General features: G+C 43.2%; 1 pseudogene; it reads right to left on the bottom strand.

The window, feature by feature from the left end:
- The window catches only part of LOC127581026 (Fc receptor-like protein 5), a 94,527-nt pseudogene that overhangs the window by 6,821 nt on the left and 65,326 nt on the right, over positions 1 to 22,380 (bottom strand).

Here is a 22,380-nt window from a genome sequence, read left to right as displayed (position 1 = left end):
ATAAAACAACAATTCAATGGTATCGCTTTTACAAAGATCAATGTGTACTGGTGGTACCTTGGTCAATACTTCATCCCTCAAACCACATCCCTAAAAGTTATCGGGTTGTTATGTCTGAAGGATGCTTCATTTGCAAAATGGCTGCAGTATTTTCAATTTTACAACAATGCTTCAAAAATATTTAAATAGAAAATGCTGGAAATGCTCAGCAGGTCAGGAGTAAGCTGAGGAAAGAGTAACAGAGTTAACATTTCAGGTTGAAAGCCCTTCATCAGAATGGTCTGCCTTTTTCATTTGCACAACAAATTTAGTCAAGAATTGCAGATCTTTGCAAAAGAAAGCAATTTGCTCCTTAATCAAACGAAAGGTGCTGCACTGACATTTGCTACTGTTTAACCTTTATTTTTTAATTGATAAGATTCATAATCACAGATTAGGTCATAACTTCTGATAAGAATGTATATTTTTCCAACCTCTGAAGACTGTAGAAAGCTCATGTCAATTTATTCCACTGATAAAAATAGTAATGGTTCTGTCAACCCTGGGGTTATGTTACATTTCTAGATATTGTTCATATAAAGGCACATTCTGGTTTTTAAGGAATGTGTAGGGTGAAAAGGCAGCATATGTGTACAGTCTAACACTTCTCACAAATCAATTAGTGACACTGCTTTTTGTGATTCACAATTTGCAAAACTAAAACGGTCAGAGATGATCCTGTCATAAAAGATCCTATGGGAGTATCAATAGAAAACCAGAGACTTCTCCTGATGATCTGATCAACCTATGTCATCAACACACATTAACTGTTTATCTCATTGAATGCTTATGGCACTTGGGTCTGTGTGAATTGATTGTTGTATTTGGAAATTTCCCAATGGAAAATTGTTAATTGACTGAAACATTAATATAGTCAATTGTCTCCATGGAATGGTTTGAAAAACTATCAAAGTTTCTTGCAGTCCAACACAATTTAGTTCAAAATCAATTTTCCAATTAAAGCACTCTGCAACTGTATTTTGTTCATTTCATGATAACTCAACTGCCAATACCACATTGATTTTCATGTTAAACTGGGAATTGTTAACTTACTTTGCAAAAGCATCAGCCTAATTTATCTATTATTACATTGATATTTTTTCAGTGTAAATGTACCAATAAATGTAATTCAATTGACAGCTTGTGTAGTGGTTGCTACCGCGGAATAAAACAAGACTCACTCGGAGGATTGCCAAACAGAACTGGTTTATTTTCCCGCCTTGCGTGGGCCCTTTAAGGGAGAAAACTCCCGCCCAAAAAACCGGCAATGACGTAAGTCCTACGTCATCAGGACTTTCCCGCGCGCGGGTTCTCCCCGTCGCTCGGAAAGACGAGGCCCGCCGCCATCTTGGGCCTCGTCACTCCGACACCGCGCGACCCGACTGCCGAGCCGGTTCGCCCAACTAGACGGTGAGTCGCCACACAACCCCCCCCAGAACCGGCGAGACAGTCCCCAAGGTCCGTGGGCTGTGCCAGCTGCCGCTTAGGGGGGCGGCCTCTGCGTCGCGGCGTGGCAACCTCGACAGGCTGTTGCAGATCCAAATGGGCCGGTTTGAGGCGGTCCGCCGTGAAAACCTGTTCCCTGCCTCCAATGTCCAAAATAAAAGTGGATCCGTTATTCCGTATGACTCGGAACGGTCCCTCATATGGTCGTTGCAATGGCGCCCGAGGTGTGCCCCTGCGAACGAAAACAAACTTACAGTCCCGTAGTTCCTAGGGCTGGCAGGATGGGGCTTGACTGTGCCATGAGGTGGGAATCGGGGCCAAGGCGCCAAGCTTCTTGTGCAGTCTTTGTAGGACTGCTGGGGGTTGTTCCCCTTGGTCCCGAAGGGCAGGTATGAAATCCCCGGGGACAACTAGTGGCGCCCCGTATACAAGCTCAGCTGACGAAGTGCGGAGGTCTTCTTTGGGGGCAGTGCGTATGCCGAGCAGGACCCAAGGCAGCTCGTCAACCTGGTTAGGACCCTTCAGGCGGGCCATCAAGGCCGATTTTAGATGACGGTGAAAACGTTCCACCAACCCGTTTGATTGAGGATGGTAGGCCGTGGTGGTGTGCAGCTGTGTCCCTAGCAGGTTCGCTAATGCAGCCCAGAGACTGGAAGTGAATTGGGTGCCTCTGTCTGAAGTGATGTGGGCCGGAACGCCAAAACGTGAGACCCAAGTTGTGAGCAGCGCTCGGGCGCAGGAATCAGTTGTGATGTCAGTCAGGGGGGTTGCCTCAGGCCACCTCGTGAACCGGTCCACAATAGTAAGGAGGTACCGGGCTCCTCTTGAAACCGGCAGAGGGCCCACGAGGTCGACGTGTATGTGGTCGAACCTCCTACGGGTAGGCTCGAACTGCTGTGGTGGGACCTTGGTGTGTCGCTGGATTTTTGACGTCTGGCAGTGCGGACAAGTCCTGGCCCACTCACTGACCTGTTTGCGCAGGCCATGCCAGACAAACTTGCTGGCGACCAGTCGGACAGTAGATCTGATGGACGGGTGCGCCAACCCATGTACCCAGTCAAAAACGCGTCTCCGCCAGGCTGCAGGGACTATAGGGCGGGGCTGACCAGTCGCAACGTCGCAAAGTAGGGTCCGCTGACCTGGACCAACCAAGAAATCTCGGAGCTGTAGACCCGAGGCTGCAGTTTTGTAGCTGGGCAGTTCGTCGTCGGCTTGCTGTGCGTCAGCCAGGGCCGTGTACTCGACACCCAAGGATAGGTTGTGGATGGTTGGTCTGGAAAGTGCATCAGCAACAACATTATCCTTTCCGGAGACATGTTGGATGTCAGTTGTGAACTCGGAAATGTAGGATAATTGTCTCTGCTGACGAGCTGACCAGGGATCGGAGACTTTGGAGAAGGCAAAGGACAGAGGCTTATGATCGGTGAAAGCGGTGAAAGGCCTGCCTTCTAGAAAGTATCGGAAATGCCGGACTGCCAGATACAGCGCTAGAAGTTCCCGATCAAAAGCGCTGTACTTCAGTTCGGGCGGTTTAAGGTGTTTGCTGAAAAATGCCAAGGGTTGCCAGCGGCCTTCGAGTAGCTGTTCCAGTACCCCACCCACCGCGGTGTTGGACGCGTCTACCGTGAGGGCAGTCGGGACATCAGTCCTGGGATGTACCAGCATCGTGGCGTCTGCCAGGGCGTCTTTGGCCTTAATGAAAGCAGCCGCAGCCTTGTCAGTCCAGATGATGTCCTTGCCCTTACCAGCCAGCAGCGAGAACAGAGGGCGCATGATGCGGGCTGCTGCAGGGATGAAACGATGGTAAAAGTTGACCATCCCAAGGAATTCCTGTAGGCCTTTGACTGTGTCGGGGCGGGCAAAATGGCGGATAGCATCCACCTTGGCGGGTAGGGGTGTTGCCCCGTCGCTGGTGATTTTGTGGCCGAGGAAATCGATAGAGTCAAGTCCGAATTGGCACTTGGACGGGTTAATCGTGAGGCCGAAATCGTGGAGGCGAGAATACAGCTGGCGGAGGTGGGAAAGGTGTTCCTGGCGGTTACGGCTGGCGATCAGTATGTCATCCAAGTAAATGAACACGAAGTCCAGGTCGGCCTACCGCGTCCATCAGCCGCTGGAAGGTCTGCGCGGCGTTCTTAAGGCCGAACGGCATCCGAAGGAATTTGAACAGGCCGAATGGGGTGATAATCGCAGTTTTGGGGACGTCATCTGGATGGACCGGGATTTGGTGGTATCCCCTAACGAGGTCCACTTTGGAAAAGATGCGGGACCCGTGTAAGTTCGCTGCAAAGTCCTGGATGTGAGGGATGGGATAGCGGTCCGGGGTGGTGGCGTCATTCAGCCTGCGGTAGTCGCCGCAGGGCCTCCACCCTCCGGTGGCTTTGGGGACCATGTGCAGGGGGGAGGCCCAGGGGCTGTCTGACCTGCGAACAATCCCCAGCTCCTCCATGTGACGGAACTCTTCCTTTGCCAGGCGGAGCTTGTCTGGAGGTAATCGCCGTGCTCGGGCATGAAGGGGTGGCCCTGTGGTAATGATGTGGTGTCGTACCCCATGTGTGGGCCTAGAATTTGTAAACGAAGGTGCCAAAATCCATGGGAATTCGGCTAGGAGCTTGGCGAAATCGTCGCCAGAAAGGGAAATGGAGTCCAGGCGCGGGGCTGGTGGGCTGATTTCTCCCAGGGGATAGGTCCGGAGAGTGCTAGAGTGAACTAACCGCTTCCTTCGCAGGTCGACTAACAGGTTGTGGGCCCGAAGGAAATCAGCTCCTAGGAGTGGTCGGGCGACGGTGGCAAGGGTAAAGGTCCAGGTAAAACGGCTGCCGCCAAAGTGTAATTGAAGGGTACGGGTGCCGAAAGACCGTATCATTGTACCGTTGGCGGCATTGAGTAGAGGACCTGGTGGCCTGTCACGAGTGTCGCGGCCTGTCGGGGGCAAAATACTGACCTCCGCTCCAGTATCAACGAGGAAATGCCGTCCAGATTTCTTGTCCTGAACGAAGAGGAGGCTCTGTCGGCGGCCAGCCGCCGTAGCCATCAGCGGCGGCTGGCCCTGGCGTTTCCCTGAAACTTGCAGGGTGGGCGGCATCGACGGGCCTCCGCACCCCACCTCTGATGGTAGAAGCACAGCTGGTCACCCGTGTCGTCGTCTGCGTTCCTGGGGCGTGGCTGCTCGGTTGCTGGGGCCGGGCGAGGCGGGCGTTGGGCTCGCGGCCTGGTGATTTGACTGACGGACGAACCACTCTCGCGCTTGGCCCTCCACAGGACATCTGCCCGGGCGGCCACCTCACGGGGGTTGCTGAAGTCGGCGTCAGCTAACAACAAGTGGATGTCATCGGGGAGCTGTTCGAGGAAGGCCTGTTTGAACATCAGGCATGGCTTGTGTCCCTCGGCCAATGCCAGCATCTCATTCATTAGGGCGGATGGGGATCTGTCCCCCAGGCCATCCAGATGAAGCAGGCGGGCGGCGCGCTCACGACGGGAGAGGCCGAAGGTCCCGATCAAAAGGTCTTTGAAAGCCGGGTACTTATCTTCCTCCGGAGGCGACTGGATGAAGTCTCCAACCTGGGCGGCTGTCTCCTGGTCCAGAGAGCTAACCACATGGTAGTACTTCGTGGAGTCGGAGGTGATCTGCCGAAGGTGGAATTGCGCTTCGGCCTGGTCAAACCAGACGCTGGGCCGAAGTGTCCAAAAGGTGGGCAGCTTGAGGGCCACTGCGTTGGCTGCTGCGCTGTCGTCCATTTCGCGGGTCCAAAAGCCGTTTGGACCGTCGGGGTCACCAATGTAGCGGTTGCTACCGCGGAATAAAACAAGACTCACTCGGAGGATTGCCAAACAGAACTGGTTTATTTTCCCCCCTTGCGCGGGCCCTTTAAGGGAGAAAACTCCCGCCCAAAAAACCGGCAATGACGTAAGTCCTACGTCATCAGGACTTTCCCACGCGCGGGTTCTCCCCGTCGCTCGGAAAGACGAGGCCCGCCGCCATCTTGGGCCTCGTCGCTCCGACACCGCGCGACCCGACTGCTGAGCCAGTTCGCCCGACTAGACGGTGAGTCGCCACACTTGACATTTTTTCCCCAAGATACATAAATGAAATGCGGAGGTGAATATATTAAACTGGTGCAGTAAGAGCATATTCCAGTCAAGTTCTTCTTGAAAGAACTGTTGATTTCTAATGAGTAAACTAATACTTGTATCATATTTTCCTCTGTGTTCCACACACACACACACACACACACACACACACACACACACACACACACACACACACACACACACACACACACACACACACACACACACACACACACACACACACACACAGAGTAGATAACCCAGGCAATGAAGGCAAAGATCTTGTTCAATGTGTGCACGAACACTGTCCTAAAGTGAAAGTATTTTTTTTGAATGTCAAGTTTCCTTTCAGTTAACTCTCTTGCAGAGGGCATGATAATTGGGGAATGTGCTTGATAAGCATGAGAAATGTTTCCAGGAGAAGAGGGAAAGTCTGCTGTTTATCTTTGCTGCATTTTCACTGTGTTGAAATGAAGGCTCATCATGCTATCTCCTATTCTGATGCATCCTTTACTGGGATCTGTGGAATTTCTCAACTCTCTCAATTTACTTTCCTCTGCAGTGGTGAGGATTTCAAAACCCACGCTTGATAATAGCCACGGAGTACCTTGTAACTTTTCTTGTCTTTTTCTTACCCTTTTCAGATGTGCGTAAATTCCATATTGTGGATCTTGGGGATGATGAAAAGGAATAGAGATCACAAACAAGAATGTTAAAAATAGAAACAAGAATAGGCTATTTAATAAGAGAGACACAAGAAACTGCAGATGCTGGAAATCTAAAGCAACACACAAAGGAGCTGGAGGAACTCAAGAGGGTCAGACGGCATCTATGGAGGGAAATGAAGTCCTAATGAAGGGTCTCGACCCAAAATGTTGACTGTTCACTTTGCTCCAGAGATGCTGCCTGACCCGTTGAGTTCCTCCACCTCCTTTATGTGTAAGGCCATTTAATAAGATTGTGGCTTACCTTTTACTTCAGTACCAAATTGCTACACTAACTCTGCATACCTTAATTTCCCAATATTTAAAATTCTGTTGATCTCTGTCTTGAATGTACTCAGCAACTGAACTTCCATGGTCTTCTGGAGAAGAGAATTCCAAAGATTCTTCACACATTAGGTGAAACTTTTTCTTCTCACCTCCATTCTGAATAGCGAACCCCTTATTTTGAGACTGTAACTTCTGATCTGAATGCCCCAGCCAGGGGAAATGTCAACTCTGCTCCTATCCCATCAAGTTTCTTAAGAATTTTGTATGTTTCCATAAGATCACCTCTCATTCTTTTGAATTTAAGAGAATACTGACATACTCTGCTTAATCTCTCTTTGTACGACTTGGAAAAGTTAGAGTACAAGATAAAGCTAGCAAGAAATATAAAACCAGATAGTAAGAGTTTCTACACGTATTGATAAAGGAGTTATCGAGGTGAAGCAGCAAATAAAATGCTGGAGGAACTCAGTGGATCAGGCAGCATCTGTGGAGGGAAATGGACAGTCAACATTTTGGGTCAAGATCTTTCATTCTTCAAGTCCAGACGAATTGTCTTGACCCAAATGTCAACTGTCCATTTCCCTCCATCGATGCTGCCCAACCTGCTGAGTTTTTCCAGTCTTTGTGTGTTGCTCCAGATCCCAGCATCTGCAGTCTCCTGTGTTATGAAAGTGAAAACTGATCCTATAGAATGAGAGGTTGGGGAATTAATAATGGAAAACAAGGAGGTAATTGGTGAATTAAACAAGTATTTTGCAACAGTCTTCACTATATAGGATACAAGAAACATCCCAGTAATAGCTGTTATTTAGGAGTTAGAAGGGAGACAGGAACTCAATAAAATTAGTGACTGGAGAAGAGCTACTCAGCCAACTGTAGGAGCTATAGGCTGACAAATCTCTAGGTCCTGGTGCACTTCACCCTAGGGCCTTAAAAGAAGTGACTAGTGAGATAGTTTATATGTTAGTTTTAATTTTCCAAAATTCCCTAAATTCCGGGGAGGTTCCGTTAAGTTGCAAGAGAGTAACTCCTTTATTCAAAAAGGGAGAAAGAAAGCAGGAAACTACAGGGTAATTAACCACATCTGTCACAAGGAAACTGTTAGAAGTATCCCAACACTGGAAGTATCTACAGTACATGAGGTGTTGCCTCAGGAAGGCAACATCTATCATCCAAAGATCCCCACCATCAGGGCCATGCCATCTTCTCACAGCTACCATTTAACAGGAGGTACAGAAACCTGAAGTCCCACACCACCAGGTTCAAGAACAACTACTTCCCATCAACAATTCCCTTCTTTAACCAACTGGCACAACCCTAATCACTCCCTCAGTATAGCAACATTATGACCATTTTGCACTCTAATGGACTTTTTTTTTGTTCTAATTGTGTTCTTTCTTGTATAATTTTGTATAATTTATGTCTATTTTATGTTTTTCTTGTGAATGTTGTGCATCTGATGCTATGTGCCTGTAATGCTGCTGCAGTAAGATTTTCATTGCACCTGTGCATACATGTACTTGTGCATATGACAATAAACTCGACTTTGACTTTGACTTTGAGAAGCTATAACTAGAGACCTTATAGCAGGGCATTTAGAAAAACTCAAGTTAATCATGCAAAGTCACATTGTTTTGTCAAAAGGAAATCATGTTTGACCAATTTATTGAGCTCTTTGAAGCAGGAACATGTGCTGTGGATAAAGAGGAACACCAGATGAGCTATATTTAGCTTTCCAGAAGGCAGATGATAAGGCAGTGCCAAAGGTTATTTCAGAAAATAAAAGCTCATGGTGTAGAAGGAAATATTTTGATGTGGATGTCACACAAGTAGTCATTCTAGTGCAAGGTGCAGAAGCCGAAATTTAACCCAAACCCCAAATCTCAGTTATAACAAAATATCAGCTTTCAAGATAACACAGAAGAATTTTTACAGGTAAGCATACAATTGGAAGGACTAAAATAATTGATAAAATTTTTACACTTAAATCTGCAGATCTTAATCAGAAAACCTCATTGTATTATTGAGGTCTCCTTACTGTATGAGGAACTAGATTCGTGGATCTATCTAAGGTCCCCTTTCAGGTCATTAACTGAAATTGTTCACGTGAATACTGCAAATACATAGTTGTTAGTTGAAGACTGTCATTTTCAGCTTGCCCACTTTTTATGCACTTCGCATTAAGAGTTTTGTTAAGAATTATAAATGCCATGAAAAGAAAGGTTTCACTAGCTGGACTGTTAAAGAAAGATGAGTTCTGGCTTTGTCAGTGATGCCTTTAGTGTGCTTTCACAGTGAGATAGCATGGTTACGACCTAATGTACACTGTTCAACTAATTAAAGGTTACTGATTCTCTTGCGAAATTATATATATAAAAAAAAACCTGCATACCCAAGAATTTCAAATTCACACTTCTGGTGAAAACTCTGACTCACCACGATCGAGTGGGCTTTGGAGCCCAGATAATAGTCTTTCCTTATTCTGCATTAATTTCCATATATAACTTCCTACCTCATGTGGCATTCCATTTTCAGCATTTACCGCCACCATTATTTATAACTACATATAATTTCGTCAGCCATCTGCGGGAATGAGTCAAAATTCTGCCCAGTTTTCAAAAAGCAACAGGTTTTAAAAACCGGCCTCAACTGGCTCTGCAACAGCAGTACACAGCTTCTGTCTCAACATTACTTTCCTTCCTATTTCTGCAAGCAGCATTTATCTTAGGTTAGTTATTAATTTTAAATCTAAAATTGATTGATCTTTTTAATTAAAGATCTATCTTTAATAGAACGGAAATGGGATTAGGTCAAAATAAACCATGACCTCATTGAATAGACGTTCAGATTCCAGCAGCTAAATGCTCTACCCCCGTTCCTATGTCTTCAAATAAATTAAATGATTTAGCTTAAACTGGATGACAGACTGAGTGAGTAAACTTATATTTTTTTCTAAGAAGTTAGAATGCACCTGACAAGCAGGCTATTGGGACTAAACAATAGGAGAGTGTGGTTATAGATCAGGATGGGAGTGGTGCTATGATGACAAGCTGGAAGTTGGAGGGTGGTACTGAGGTGGTTCAGTGCCGGGATGGGGGTGCCTATAGGCAATGGTAAGTATTTAACTAACCTTGCAGGTCTCCTTGGTCAATACTGTAGGAATAAGTCCATTTTGTCCCAGGAGTGTCCTACAATGTCTGCATCCAGGACAACATGGTTCAAGTTCCCCAGCAATGTTGCAGAAGTAGCATGAGGAATGCTGGTATTGTGTGTACCCCCGTGAACTGGAAATCGTCTCAAGACCTCAAAGGTGACTCATGATAAGAAGTGCCCCATCAAAGTTTCTGACTGAAGGAAATCCACCCAGAAACATGTTGAAAAGTGGAAAGCCTCAGATGCTGGAAATCGGAAGCAAAAAAAAAGTTGGAAATACTTAGCATGCTCAGGAGCATCTGTGAGGAGAGAAACAGAGTTCATATTTCAGTTAGATGACCAAATATTATGAGGCTCTTGGGTCATTTCCTATTTCATCCTTACTCGTTTCATCTCAGACTATATGTTACCAATTTCTCCTTATGATGTGCAGCAGATTGTAGTTCTGTCCACATGAAGATTTTATTCTTCACAGTTTCTGAGCTGCCTCAGAATTCCTTTACCCTACAGCTTAGCTGTCATCTGCAAATCTGCCACACTGCGTTCCTTTTCTGAATTCACATCAGTTTTGCGAACTGGAGACAGCAGTGATCCCAACACCAAGCTCCAGTATGAGAAGGGTTTGACCTAAAACATCAACAATTCTTTTCCCCCCACAGATGCTGCTCAATCCGCTGAGTTCCCCTAGCAGATTTTTTTTGTTACACCAAGCTCCAATACTTCTTTCCATCCTGAACTGACTCTAATTATCAAATACTTTCATGCTTAGCTTGAGTTAATTTCTAATCTACCCTATATAACTTTGATTTAAATTGTCATCTGGCACTTTGCCAAATCTCTTTGGCATTCTCAGTATATCACAGTTTGCCATCTTGCACTCAAGATGAAGATCTAGTGCTGAAAAGCACAAATCTTGTTCTCTGTTTGTGTGAAAAACTACAACTAATCATCTGAGATTTTTTTTTAACTTTGCAATCACTTTTAGCTGATACGTGGGATGCGGATGTCACTGGCCAAGGCAGTATTTAATATTGTCAATAATTGCTCTTTCGAAGTGGTGAGTCACCCGTGTGCAGTATTCTAAGAGTGATCTAATCAAGGCTCTTTAAAGCCCATGACGAAGGTACTATTACAGTCCTGTTGTTTCTAGGAATTTGCCCCAATGACAATGAAGGAATAGCAAAGTATTTCCAAATCAGGATAGTGGGTGACTTGGAGTGGAGCATGGAGGTGATGCCATAACCACATTCCCTTATCGTTCTATAAGAAGTAGAGGTAGCAAATTTGGGAAGTGTTGCCAAAGAAGTTTTGATAAGTCGCCACAGAGCCTTTTGTAGATGATGCATACTATTGAACAGTCTCCATGTACAATAAAATGGACTCTTGACCTCACAATCTACCTCGACATGACCTTGCGCCTTATTGTCTGCCTGCGCTGCACTTTCTCTGTAACTGTTAACACTTTATTCTGCACTCTGTTATTGCTTTTCCCTTGTACTACCTCAATGTACTGATGTGATAAAATGATGCCACGCAAAACAAAGTCTTTCACTGTACGGTACATGTGACAATAATAAACCAATTTACCAATTTACTGATAATGGGGGGAAGCGAATGTTTAAGTTGGTGGATGAGTTGTCAATCAGATGGGCTGCTTTATCCTCAGATTGCCAAAATAATGGGGTAGTTTTGATTCCTACCATTACATGGAATTCTCTAGGACAGAGTAGGCCATTAAGCCCACCAGTGGGTGCCAGCATAGACACACTATGATGATGGGCTTGGAGATGACAGATGGAATACAATGTGGAAAAATGTGAAGTCTTCCACCTTGGTAGAGAAAAAAATGGAAAGAAAGTATATTTAAATAAAAAAGAGCTAAAAGGTGTTAGTGTTCAGAGGGATTTGTTCAGACACAAATCAGAAAGATAATGTGCAAGTATAGGAAGCAGTAATGAAGGCGAATAGTACATTGGCTTTTATTGCAAGAGAATATTAGTAGATGAGTAGAAACATTTCACTACAAATATATTGGGTGGCGGTGAAATCATACCTGAAATATTGTGTTCAGGATGAGTGTTCCAACCGAGGGGACCATTATTTTCTTATGTTCATACGTGAATAACTGCCCTTTCATCCCACTCTTTATTTTCTGAATTGAAGCCAGCTGGCTCTCCATTTTGTTATTAGTTCCCTTGTTTCACATTCTCCAATCTTATTAGTCTATCATGAGGTACCTTATTGACATCCTTTGAAAATCTAGATAAATTCTACCTAGTGCTTTACTATTGCCTGCTCTCTCTATTGTCTCTTTATTCAGTCAAGCAAGATTTTCCCTTTTGAAATCCAGGCTGAGTTCATCATACCTTTTTATTTCTAATAAATGTTCCTTTTGGAAAATATTTTAAATCATATGGTATGAATTTGCCATTTTGTAGCTCAAATTACAGAATGAAGAATTCTTCGTTTTTATTGATAATGATTTGCTGGGATGGAACTGGAATAGATTCCCTCCAGTTTGCATTAGAAGACAACCAACAAGCAAGTGTAAAATCTGTGCGGAAACTCGTTCTTTCCCCACGGGTTTCATGTGCCGCTTCATGTTGCTTCTAGAAATGCTGAGGCATTGTTATCAGTGTCCTGGCATTCTTTACAGCCAGCAGTGGCGTCTGCTGTCAGCACATTTATATCTCCCTAGCTCTCAGTGCAATCAAAGAGTTTCCCTCTGTGTCTATCTTGTAAAGAAAGTCAGGTTTGATTGTATCACAGTGGTGTCACAGTTTGAAGAAACATTACACTATGTTGCTTATCAGTACAAATGGGATTTGTAATACAGATTAGGCAGACATCTGTACTTCCCAAATCCTTTACTTTAATGTCAAATGGTTACTACAAAATAGAACCGAAACAATGTTGGTTTAGAAATTCTGATGCAGAGCATGTCACTTTTAGACGATGTGATTTAATATTATTTAAATCCAAGCATTCTTATTCTGGCTTGTGCCCTCTTCCTTTCCAGTCCTAATGAAGAGCCTTGGCGCGAAACATCGACTGTTTATTTCCCTCCATGGACGCTGCCTAACCTGCTGAGTCCCTCGAGCACTTTTTGGGTATTGCACTAAATTAGGTTGTATTTTCTACATGTAGCATGCTTCCTCAAATTAAATCGCAGTAGATCACTTACAGGCTGTTCTTACCAACAAAGTCAAAGCACACAATACAAACACAATGGGCTTTGACTCTAGTTGATGAACGCCTCTCTGAAACTACTCTAACTGCCCCAAATGTATCTGGGCCAGATGGGCGGTTGGTCCATCAATGTGCCCAGTGCAACACATTATACGTTTGCAGGAACACAACTTAATTTCAGAAAGCATTTCTGTACACATAGACAGCACATTAATATGTTTAAAATCAGTGTTTCAAAAGATTATGTGACACCTAAACTACTTTCAGGTATTTTCCAGCATTCCTTTCCCCTGGATTTCATGACTACTTTGCCTGGGCGGTTCCTGAGAGTCAAGGATGACTTGCTTCCACTTTGATTTCGGGTACTTAGGGTCAGTTCCATCCTAGCATATAATTTGCATGCTTACACTTACCTGGGCCAGATGCAAAGGACTTATCACATTGGGTTTCCACAGCTTGGAGTGTGCTTGCAAGCTTTGGATAATGACCGGACCTCAGGAAGTGGAGAGAGGAAGCCTTGCCCCTTAGATGCCCAATGGCCTTTGAGAGGGAAAGTGGAAGGCAGAGCTTTGCCTTCACCAAAGCTGTCAGTGAGGTTAAAACTTTTATGAAGTATAGGCATTCATGATATTAAAACTGAAGTAAATAATTAAAAGACAATTTATAAACATAAACACAGAAATAATTAAAAGCATTTAAGTAATGAATTTTTTTATTAAAGTAACTTACCAACCATGTCACCTTCTAAATCTGCTTTACAAACTTCATTGAAACTAATGTTGTTTCAGATCTCGCAACAGGTCTGACTTGATGCTGGATCTGATTGACATTTCCTGATGGAGAGTTCCAGCAAGACTTGACTCAAGATGCTGGAGGAACTCAGCAGGGCAGGCAGCATCCATGGAGGGAAATAAACAGTCCACATTTCAGGTTGAGACTCTTTATCAGGACTCAATGCTTCAGATTCCAGCATCTGCAGAATCACTTGTGTTGGCCCATTGTAATTTGCCTTGTGGCAGGGCGATCCATCCTCAAACAGGTGTACTGATCTGTAATATTTAAATTAAGAGTCTCAATAAAGAACATAGAACATAGAACAGTACAGCAAAGAACAGGCCCTTTGGCCCACAATGTTGTGCCGGCATAGCTATTCCCTCCTGCATACAGAATACCCATATCACTCTATTTTCCTCTCATTCATGTGCCCATCTAAGCCCTTCTTGAAAGCCCCCAATGTATTTGCCTCCACCACCCTATCAGGCAACACATTCCAAACATCCACCACTCTCTGAGTAAAAACATACCCCTCATGTCTGTTCTGAACCTACCCCTTCTCACCTTAAATGCATGCCCTCTGGTATTGGGTCGCTCAATAATGGGAAAAAGATTTTGCTTGTCCACCCTATCTATGCCCCTCATAATTTTATACACTTCCAACAGATCACCCCTCAGCCTCCACCGCTCGAGAGAGAACAGCTCAGGTTTGTCCAGCCTCTCCTGATAGCACGTGCCCTCTAATCCAGGCAGCATCCTAGTAAACCTCCTCTGCACCCTCTCTAAAGCCTCGACATCCTTCCTATAGTGAGGTGACCAGAATTGCATGCAATACTCTAAATGCGGCCTAACCAGAGTTCTATAGAGATGCATCACAACTTTTTGACTCCTATACTCAATACCTCGATTAATAAATGCAAGCATTCCATAAGCCTTCTTAACCACCCTGTCTACCTGTGTAGCCACTTTCAATGAGTCATGGACTTGCACCCCAGGGTCTCTCTGCTCTTCAACAGTTAGGTGTCTTGCCCTTAAGAGTGTACTCTCTCTTGACATTAGAGAGAGTACACTCTTCAGGACGCCTTTGACAAATTGTTCACCTTGTTGGGGACTGTCATCAGGCCTGATCACCTAGGATTTTTTCTTCTCTGTCAATAGGTAAGTCATTAAAAAAATATTCAATAATATCTTTCAGTGGAACAGTAAACAGTAGAAGGCAGAGATAGATCACAGATGATTTAGATATCGCTTTTAACACAGAAGACTGCACTGCGGCAGATAACAGGAATGACTTCAGACAAAGTTCAGACTTGAACAGAAGATGGTGACTTTAGTCAGGTGACCAGCTTCCTAGTCATGATGTGAAAATTGATGGATAGTGTTCAGGAGGATGGTGAAGCCAAAAGATTATGGCCAATTGAGGGCACGTTGGTGGTGCATTGAAAAATTGGAAAATTAGCCACCTTAACATGAACTGAAAGGATTCCTGCAGTGGACAAAGCCTCAGAAATAAGGAAGGATGAGATTCAGAGAGACTTCAACCATTTGTCTGAAAACAACCCTGAAGATGTTGAGATCATTTATGACACATTTGCTGCATGAAATGACTAATTGGGTTATTTAGGTCAACTTTTTCATGTGAACAAAAGATAGTATTAATGTGGTAGCCATCTTCAAGTGCAGGAATAGGAGACAGAATTAATATAGTGACCAAGTTTAAGCGAACTAACTTCAAGTTTAAAATGCCTTCTTGGTTGATTAACTCCATCTGTTGAAGCTTGTGAGTATTGCAGTCAAATAAATTTCAAAATCCAAATATAATGTCTGACTTTAGACTGGCTTCCTGAATTTTGATTTTGTGGGATAATAATAATCTTGGAAGGAGCTCCAAGTTATCACAAAATATTCACAAGCATCTTTATTAAGTGAATATCATCCTGTACGTTTATGTGGCTAATTACCATTACTAGAGATATAGACAGAGAATTACAAGGACAATTATAATAATTTAAAATCTGAATACATGACTGAATTTATATGGAATGTGATAAATTTTAACAAATGTTTTTCCTGGATTCTTGTTTCAACCATTGGAAATTTTCCAGGTTCTCAGTGTCACAAACCAGCAACAAAAGAAACACACTGAGCATGATTCAGTGTTAAAAACTATTTTATTAATCACTACTTATGATAATACGTAAAATAAAAGTAAAAAAAAAATGTTAGTATGTTAGAATTCAAAAATGTTAAACCTCGAACGTTAACCCCAAAACTAAACTCTTCGTGTGTGTGTGTGACAAAGTCCAAAACTCCCAGTTCCTGAATGGTTCTTAAAGTTCAGTTCCGCAAGCCATAAGGTGAAACATGAGCAAGGGCTTCTTCAACAACCACCGTTGTCTGAAGATAAGATGTAGATGTAGAAAAACATAGAGAGAGTACATACGAAATCCAAATGTTCCACGATGGAACCCAAACGACACTTCAGTGTTTACTCGGTAGTGACTTCCTCACCCTGAAAAGCATCCGAACCGTGGTCGTCCACATACAAATACCTGTTTCCTTCTACAGGTCAGCAACAAAGTGAACTCCACCGGATTACTTCCAACTTCCATACATGGATTTCAGTGGCAAACACAGTTATTGTTTCTCATCCATCGATAGAGAAAACAAGCAGGCTGGTGTCTCTCTCCCTTCTCTATCTCTCCTTCTTCTTCTTCTGACTTCTTCAACAAGGTCATTACGTCCTTTATCTTCTATTGACGTAAGCACGCCCCACACACACATACACACACACTCTCTATCTTAAAGGGACTTTCACTGAGTCCGTAACATCAGGGAGTATGACAGTTTCAAAATTATGAAAGAGATTCAAGCAAAGGAAATATCAGCTTTGCCTGACTATTTCTCTCCTCTTTTTTCCCTCTTAGTCCTGAAAAGATACTCAGGAAATGTAAGTAACGTGTGTGACAGCTTCATCCACATCTGTAATCATATATAAAGCACTAGTGTCCCAGGAGCCAGTCTGCTTCTTCAGTAGCTGCAGAGAATACAGCTTGAGTTACTGGAGTGGGAAACAATATCTGTTGGGTTCTGGAAAACTGGGGCTAAGGTCCAAACCTGCTTCCCTCAGTGGTTCTCAAAACATTTGCTCAATCCTTCCATTGATCAGTGCCAGATGCAGTGTGTGTTCAATTGTTCCTTACAACACAGGAGTAAGAGGAAATCTAAATGTATGTTTAATCACTATGTGTAGTATTGAGAGAGAGAGAGAGAGAGAGAGAGAGAGAGACATAACAAGAGAGAGGGATAGATAACGAGAGAGAGATAACGAGAAAGAGAGATAAAGAGAGAAAGATAGATAACGACAGAGAAAGAGAGAGAGAGAGAGAGCAGGATTCTGTGTAAGTTATTGGTCAAGAGGTCAGGTAGGTGATGGACCGATGTGGTGTATTTTGCATATGAACAATAGCATTTGAATGTGCCAAAGTTTATAGAAAGTGCAAAGTGTGAGACAACAGAAAATTGTGTTGTCCTGGCACTTGCCAATTGCCCACAAATGTGGCTGCACGGTTTGAACTTTTCTTGGTTCAATGCCACCAAAAGCAGGTTAACACCCTCCCCTAACAATGGGTAAATGATGTCAAGGACAGAAAATCAGCCATGTCCTGCTCCATATTTGACTGGCGTTGCTATTCTCAATGTGTCTGCCTTCACACGCTCCCAGTCTGACAAACAGAAATCAGCCTCCAACCAGCAGAACACACAGTGAGAAGTTAGCAGACACTCTGCACTAAGCATGTGGTTGTTGTCAGTAACTATTTCCGGTGGTGAAAGATATTCATCAATTGCTTGCATGAGGCAGTAAATTGAACAGCTCTGGTCCAAACCGCTGAAGGCAAACACTGCTATTTCTTGCTTGAACATATTGGTCATTTTCTGCTCTTTCCATTGTAACAGACATACAAATTTATAGATTAGGCATGGGAGTAAGCCACCTGAGCCTGCTCCATCATTTAATAAGCTCATGGTAAGTAAGGCTTCAAGTTGGATTGAACTGATATATTATTCAATAAACCTTGGGAAGCACAATTTTGAATTACCGAATTTTACCTACGTAAGTTTGCAGAAGTTGGGACTCCTGAGCAGAGGTGGAAGCCCAGAACTTCTGCTTCACTGGTTGCTGTTATTGAGACCATTGCATCGTGCCATTGGGTGGGTTTCCCAGTGTTGAAGATTGAGAAAGCTGCCCACTGAAGGCGATTTGTCAGTACAAGCTGATTTCCTTCTTTTATTGAATTGATTTAAATGTATTTGAATGCTTTTGTTATGTAGCACTTCATACAAAATAATTTTCTTTAAAGAATTTGTATGGCATTAACAGCTTTTAATTTTTAATCTTTTTGAATATTTTTTATTCAACATGACTAACAGTCCATGCTTTTTAATTGGTAATTAGTAATTGGTTTATTATTGTCACATGTACCAAGATACATTGAAAAACTTTGTTTTTCATGCCATCCAGACAGATCATTCCAAACATAAGTTTATCAAGGTAGTACAAAAGGAAAAGCAAAAAACAGAATGCAGAATATTGTGTTACAGTTACAGAGAAAGTGCAGTGCAGATAGATAAATAAGGTGCAAGGGTCACGGTGAGGTAGATTAAAATCAAGAGTTCAGCTTTATCATACAGGTTGTGTTTAAAAGTTCCAAAGGGAAAAAAGCCTCATTCTCTGCACACATCTGGATATTCATTCACTATACTGGCATTTATCAAAAAGAATTCCACTCACTCAATCTACAGATGTGTTAAAGTGAGTTGGGAATTATGCAGTTTAATGCCTCACAGTTGTAGCAAGAAACTTTTTTCATGTTTGTAATGTACTGTGCTGTTGCTGCAGAAAGTGAATTTTCATGCCTATGACAATAAACTTGAACTTGAAACCTTGAAAAACATAGGGTATATTGTTCAACCAAGGCAGCTTGATTCTGCACATCACTCCCACACTGACCCAATCAAGATTATAATGATGTCATTGTCTCAGTGATGGCTCCACTGAGCAAATTGAGATTCTACGTTAGGAGTTCTATACTTGGACTACTTAGGAGGTGAATATTGCCCATGAAGACTCAAACCTCAGTCCTGCTTCTTTGTATTCACCTTATCTATCACTGTCTTTAAACAGCCATGAGGGATTTATTAGGAATTAGTTCTCCATTATAGCTATGGGCACACCACTTGTACAAATTTGGTAGATTTCTGACAAGAAACATTAAATCAAAAATGATGAGAATGTTATTTACTCCAGGTTTCTTGATGCATGAAATGTAAAGTAAATTCTAACCAAACTCCTTTTGGTACCTTTGAATTGAAATTTTCTCTTCTGGTCAAGTACTTGGTTTAGATTGGATTCAATGAAGAAGTAAGAGTCTATCAGGACCTGAATATTTGATTCTTCTCCACAGAACCTCTCTCAATTCCTGTGCTTGTATTTCTGTCACCACCAAACCTCACATCATAGGGACCTGTGAGTCTGTCCTGGATCCCTTCCCACTCTGAATATATGGCATGAAAAGACCCTGTCAGAAGTCTCAATGATTTCCAACTATGGATCTACATCATTGTTCATTCAAACAACATCACAATCAAGCACAGCCTCAAATAAACTTGGAACAAAATCAAGTGAAGTGTTGATGTATCAGTTTTCAAAATAGCAGTGAACTGGGGTTATGTGGTAGAATTCAGCGGCATTGGGAAGCATTACTTTGATAAAACCAACATGGTCAACACGTCCTAAACACTATTCATATTTTTATTATGAGCCTGCCTCAGTTATGCAATAACCACTTCTGGTGTGTAGCCTTTCCCAACACTACTGCAAGTTCGGAAACTGGTTCTGAGAGGCAGGAAATTACCACTTCCAATATTAGCAGCTGACTGTGTTCGTGTGACGTTCATCTGTGTGTTATTGTAATAAAAACATACTCTAACAGAGAAATATACACATTTTAACTGTTTCTCCATTAATATTAACTACAGTAATTGCTTGAGTACTTCTTATGCATTGCAGAACTGTGGATGGCAGGCCTAGGTAAATATTTGTGCTGAGAAATTGGGCACATTGCACTATTTAAAGTACATAAAGTACCTACAATAATAGTTGTATGCATGTTTCTATGGGTACTTCGTCCCATTTTCAGTGGTAGCTCTGCCCTTTGGGAAATTGCAATGGGCACTCACAAGAGTGATTCTCTTTAGTATCATTGTCAGTGTCATTTGCTTATCTGAAGACACTCATTTCTTCATTAACAACTGAAATTAGTGCAACAATGTACAATCTGCCAGCTGCCATTTTACTCATAATGAAAAAAAGGAGCAAATCCTTCCCCTCTATCCCTCCTCATCTGCATCCATCTTTCATTTGCCAGCTCCTGCCGCACTCCTTCCTCTCACCTCTTTAAACTGGCTATCTCCCTTTCGAAACTCTCAGTCTTGATGCAGGGTCTTGACTCAAAATGTTGACTATGTCTTTGCCTCCACAGATGCTGCCTGACACGCTGAGTTCCTCCAGCAGTTTGTCTTTTTCTCCAGATTCCAGCATCTCCAGTCTCTTGTGTCTCCAAATCCTACACTATGTTGGTAAACATACTTGAATTTAGGTGTCCCGCTGGAGATCAATGTTTTGCTCCCTCATTGTGCCTGACTGCTCACTCATCTGCTTGTGCAACAGATCAGTAATGTGTGTCTGTCTACCTGCAGCAGCTATTCACTACAGAGATCTTCTGCTTGATCCTGCCTCAAAGTGGTTTGCAGCCATTTAGAGCACATGACTGAGCATGTGAGTGGTATAGCAGGGGGTGGGGTTTGTGGCCAGACACAGTGAAAGTACGCATCCTTCTGCCATGCATATTTTCCTTTCTCTCCGGGACAGCCATCCATACAGTTATTATGGTGTAACAGCTACAATCACCACAGGCAGATTCCATTGAGATGTGCACAGGTTATATTATGGTGCACTAAAATGAGGGAAGACAGCCTAATTTTTTTCTTTAAAGGTACATTTCGCTGTAACTGTAATAGTTTTCTATTACAGTTATTCTGCATTCTGTTATTGCTTCCCCTTGTACTACCTCAATGCACTGTTGTAATGAAATGATCTGTTTGGATGGGATGCAACACAAAGTTTTTCACTGTACGTTAGAACATGTGACAATAATAAACCAATTTACCAAGTTCCTATCTCTGACTTGCAACTTTGACTCTCACCAACTTTTACAGGTGCACCAGGAAAGCATCCTATCTGGATGTATCATGGCTTGGTATGGCAACTGCTCTGCCCAGGACCACAAGAAACTGCAGAGAGTTGTGGACACAGCCCAGCGCATTACGGACACCAGCCTCCCCTCCTTGGACTCTTGTCTTTACCTCTCGCTGTCTTGGTGAAGCAGCCAGCATAATCAAAGACCCCACTCACCTGGGACATTCTCTCTTCTCTCCTCTTCTATCAGATAGAAGATACAGGAGCCTGAAGGCACGTACCACCAGACTTAAGGACAGCTTCTACCCCACTGTGATAAGACTATTGAACAGTTCCCTTATACAATAAGATAGACTGAGTCCACTGGAGTCCAACTGTTTCATACAGGGAAAGTTAGTCTCCAGTTTAGAATCAGCATGAAAGAGATCCTTTCTTTGCCTTGGAACCTCTCTGGTTATTGAAAGTCAAAACAACAGGAAACACCTGGTTTCTTTTCCTTTCAGCTTCAAGAAGTGACATTCATTGTTGGGTTACATATTGTGCCCTGTGGTATAGTTTCCTGCCACCCACCCACCCATCCCCCAATCCACAACCATCTGTAATAGAAGGTTAATAGAAGATTAGTTTGTTAGGAGTTGAGGAGATTAGGTATGTCACCAAAGGCTCTTGCTATGTGTGTGTGTATATATATATATATATATATATATAGAGAGAGAGAGAGAGAGAGACAGACAGACAGACAGACAGACAGACACACACACACACATATTTGAATATATAGACGGTGGAGAGCATTCTGACTGGTCGCATCATTGGTGTGGAGGCTCCAATGCACAGGATTGAAAGAGGCTACAGAGCGTTGTAGGCCCAGCCAGCTCCATCATGGGCACAACCCTCCCCACCATTGAGGAAATCTTCAAGAGGCAGTGCCTCAAGAAGGCGGCATCCATCACTAAGGACCCTCAACATCTGGGACATGCCCTCTTCTAATTACTACCATCGAGGAGGAGGTACAGGAGCCTGAAGGTCCACACTCAACGATTCAGAAACAGCTTCTTCCCTTCCATCATTAGATTTCTGAATGGTCCATGAACACTACCTTATTATTCCTTTTTTTTGCTCTATTTATTTAGTTTTGTAATTTATAGTAATTTTATGTCTTACAAATTTCACATCATCTAAGATAGTGATAATAAATCTGATTCTGAGAACATCAATATAAAATAGTGGGAATTATTGTCAGCGAGGGTGAGAAATAAACCCTGTGCTCAGCAGAGATTCACTGAGGTAACAAAACAAACTGCTAGAGGAACTCAGTGGGTCAGGCAGCATCTGTGGAGGCAAAGGTGTGGTCAACATTTCGGGTCAAGAGCTTGCATCAGGACCGAGAGTGTAGAGAGAAGATAGCCAGAATAAAGGGGTGAGAGGGAGGGGTGAGACAGTGGCTGGTAGGTGATA

The sequence above is a fragment of the Pristis pectinata genome, chromosome 20 (assembly GCF_009764475.1).
Source record: "Pristis pectinata isolate sPriPec2 chromosome 20, sPriPec2.1.pri, whole genome shotgun sequence".
NCBI lineage: Eukaryota > Metazoa > Chordata > Chondrichthyes > Rhinopristiformes > Pristidae > Pristis > Pristis pectinata.
This window is presented reverse-complemented; position numbering and strand designations above follow the sequence as displayed.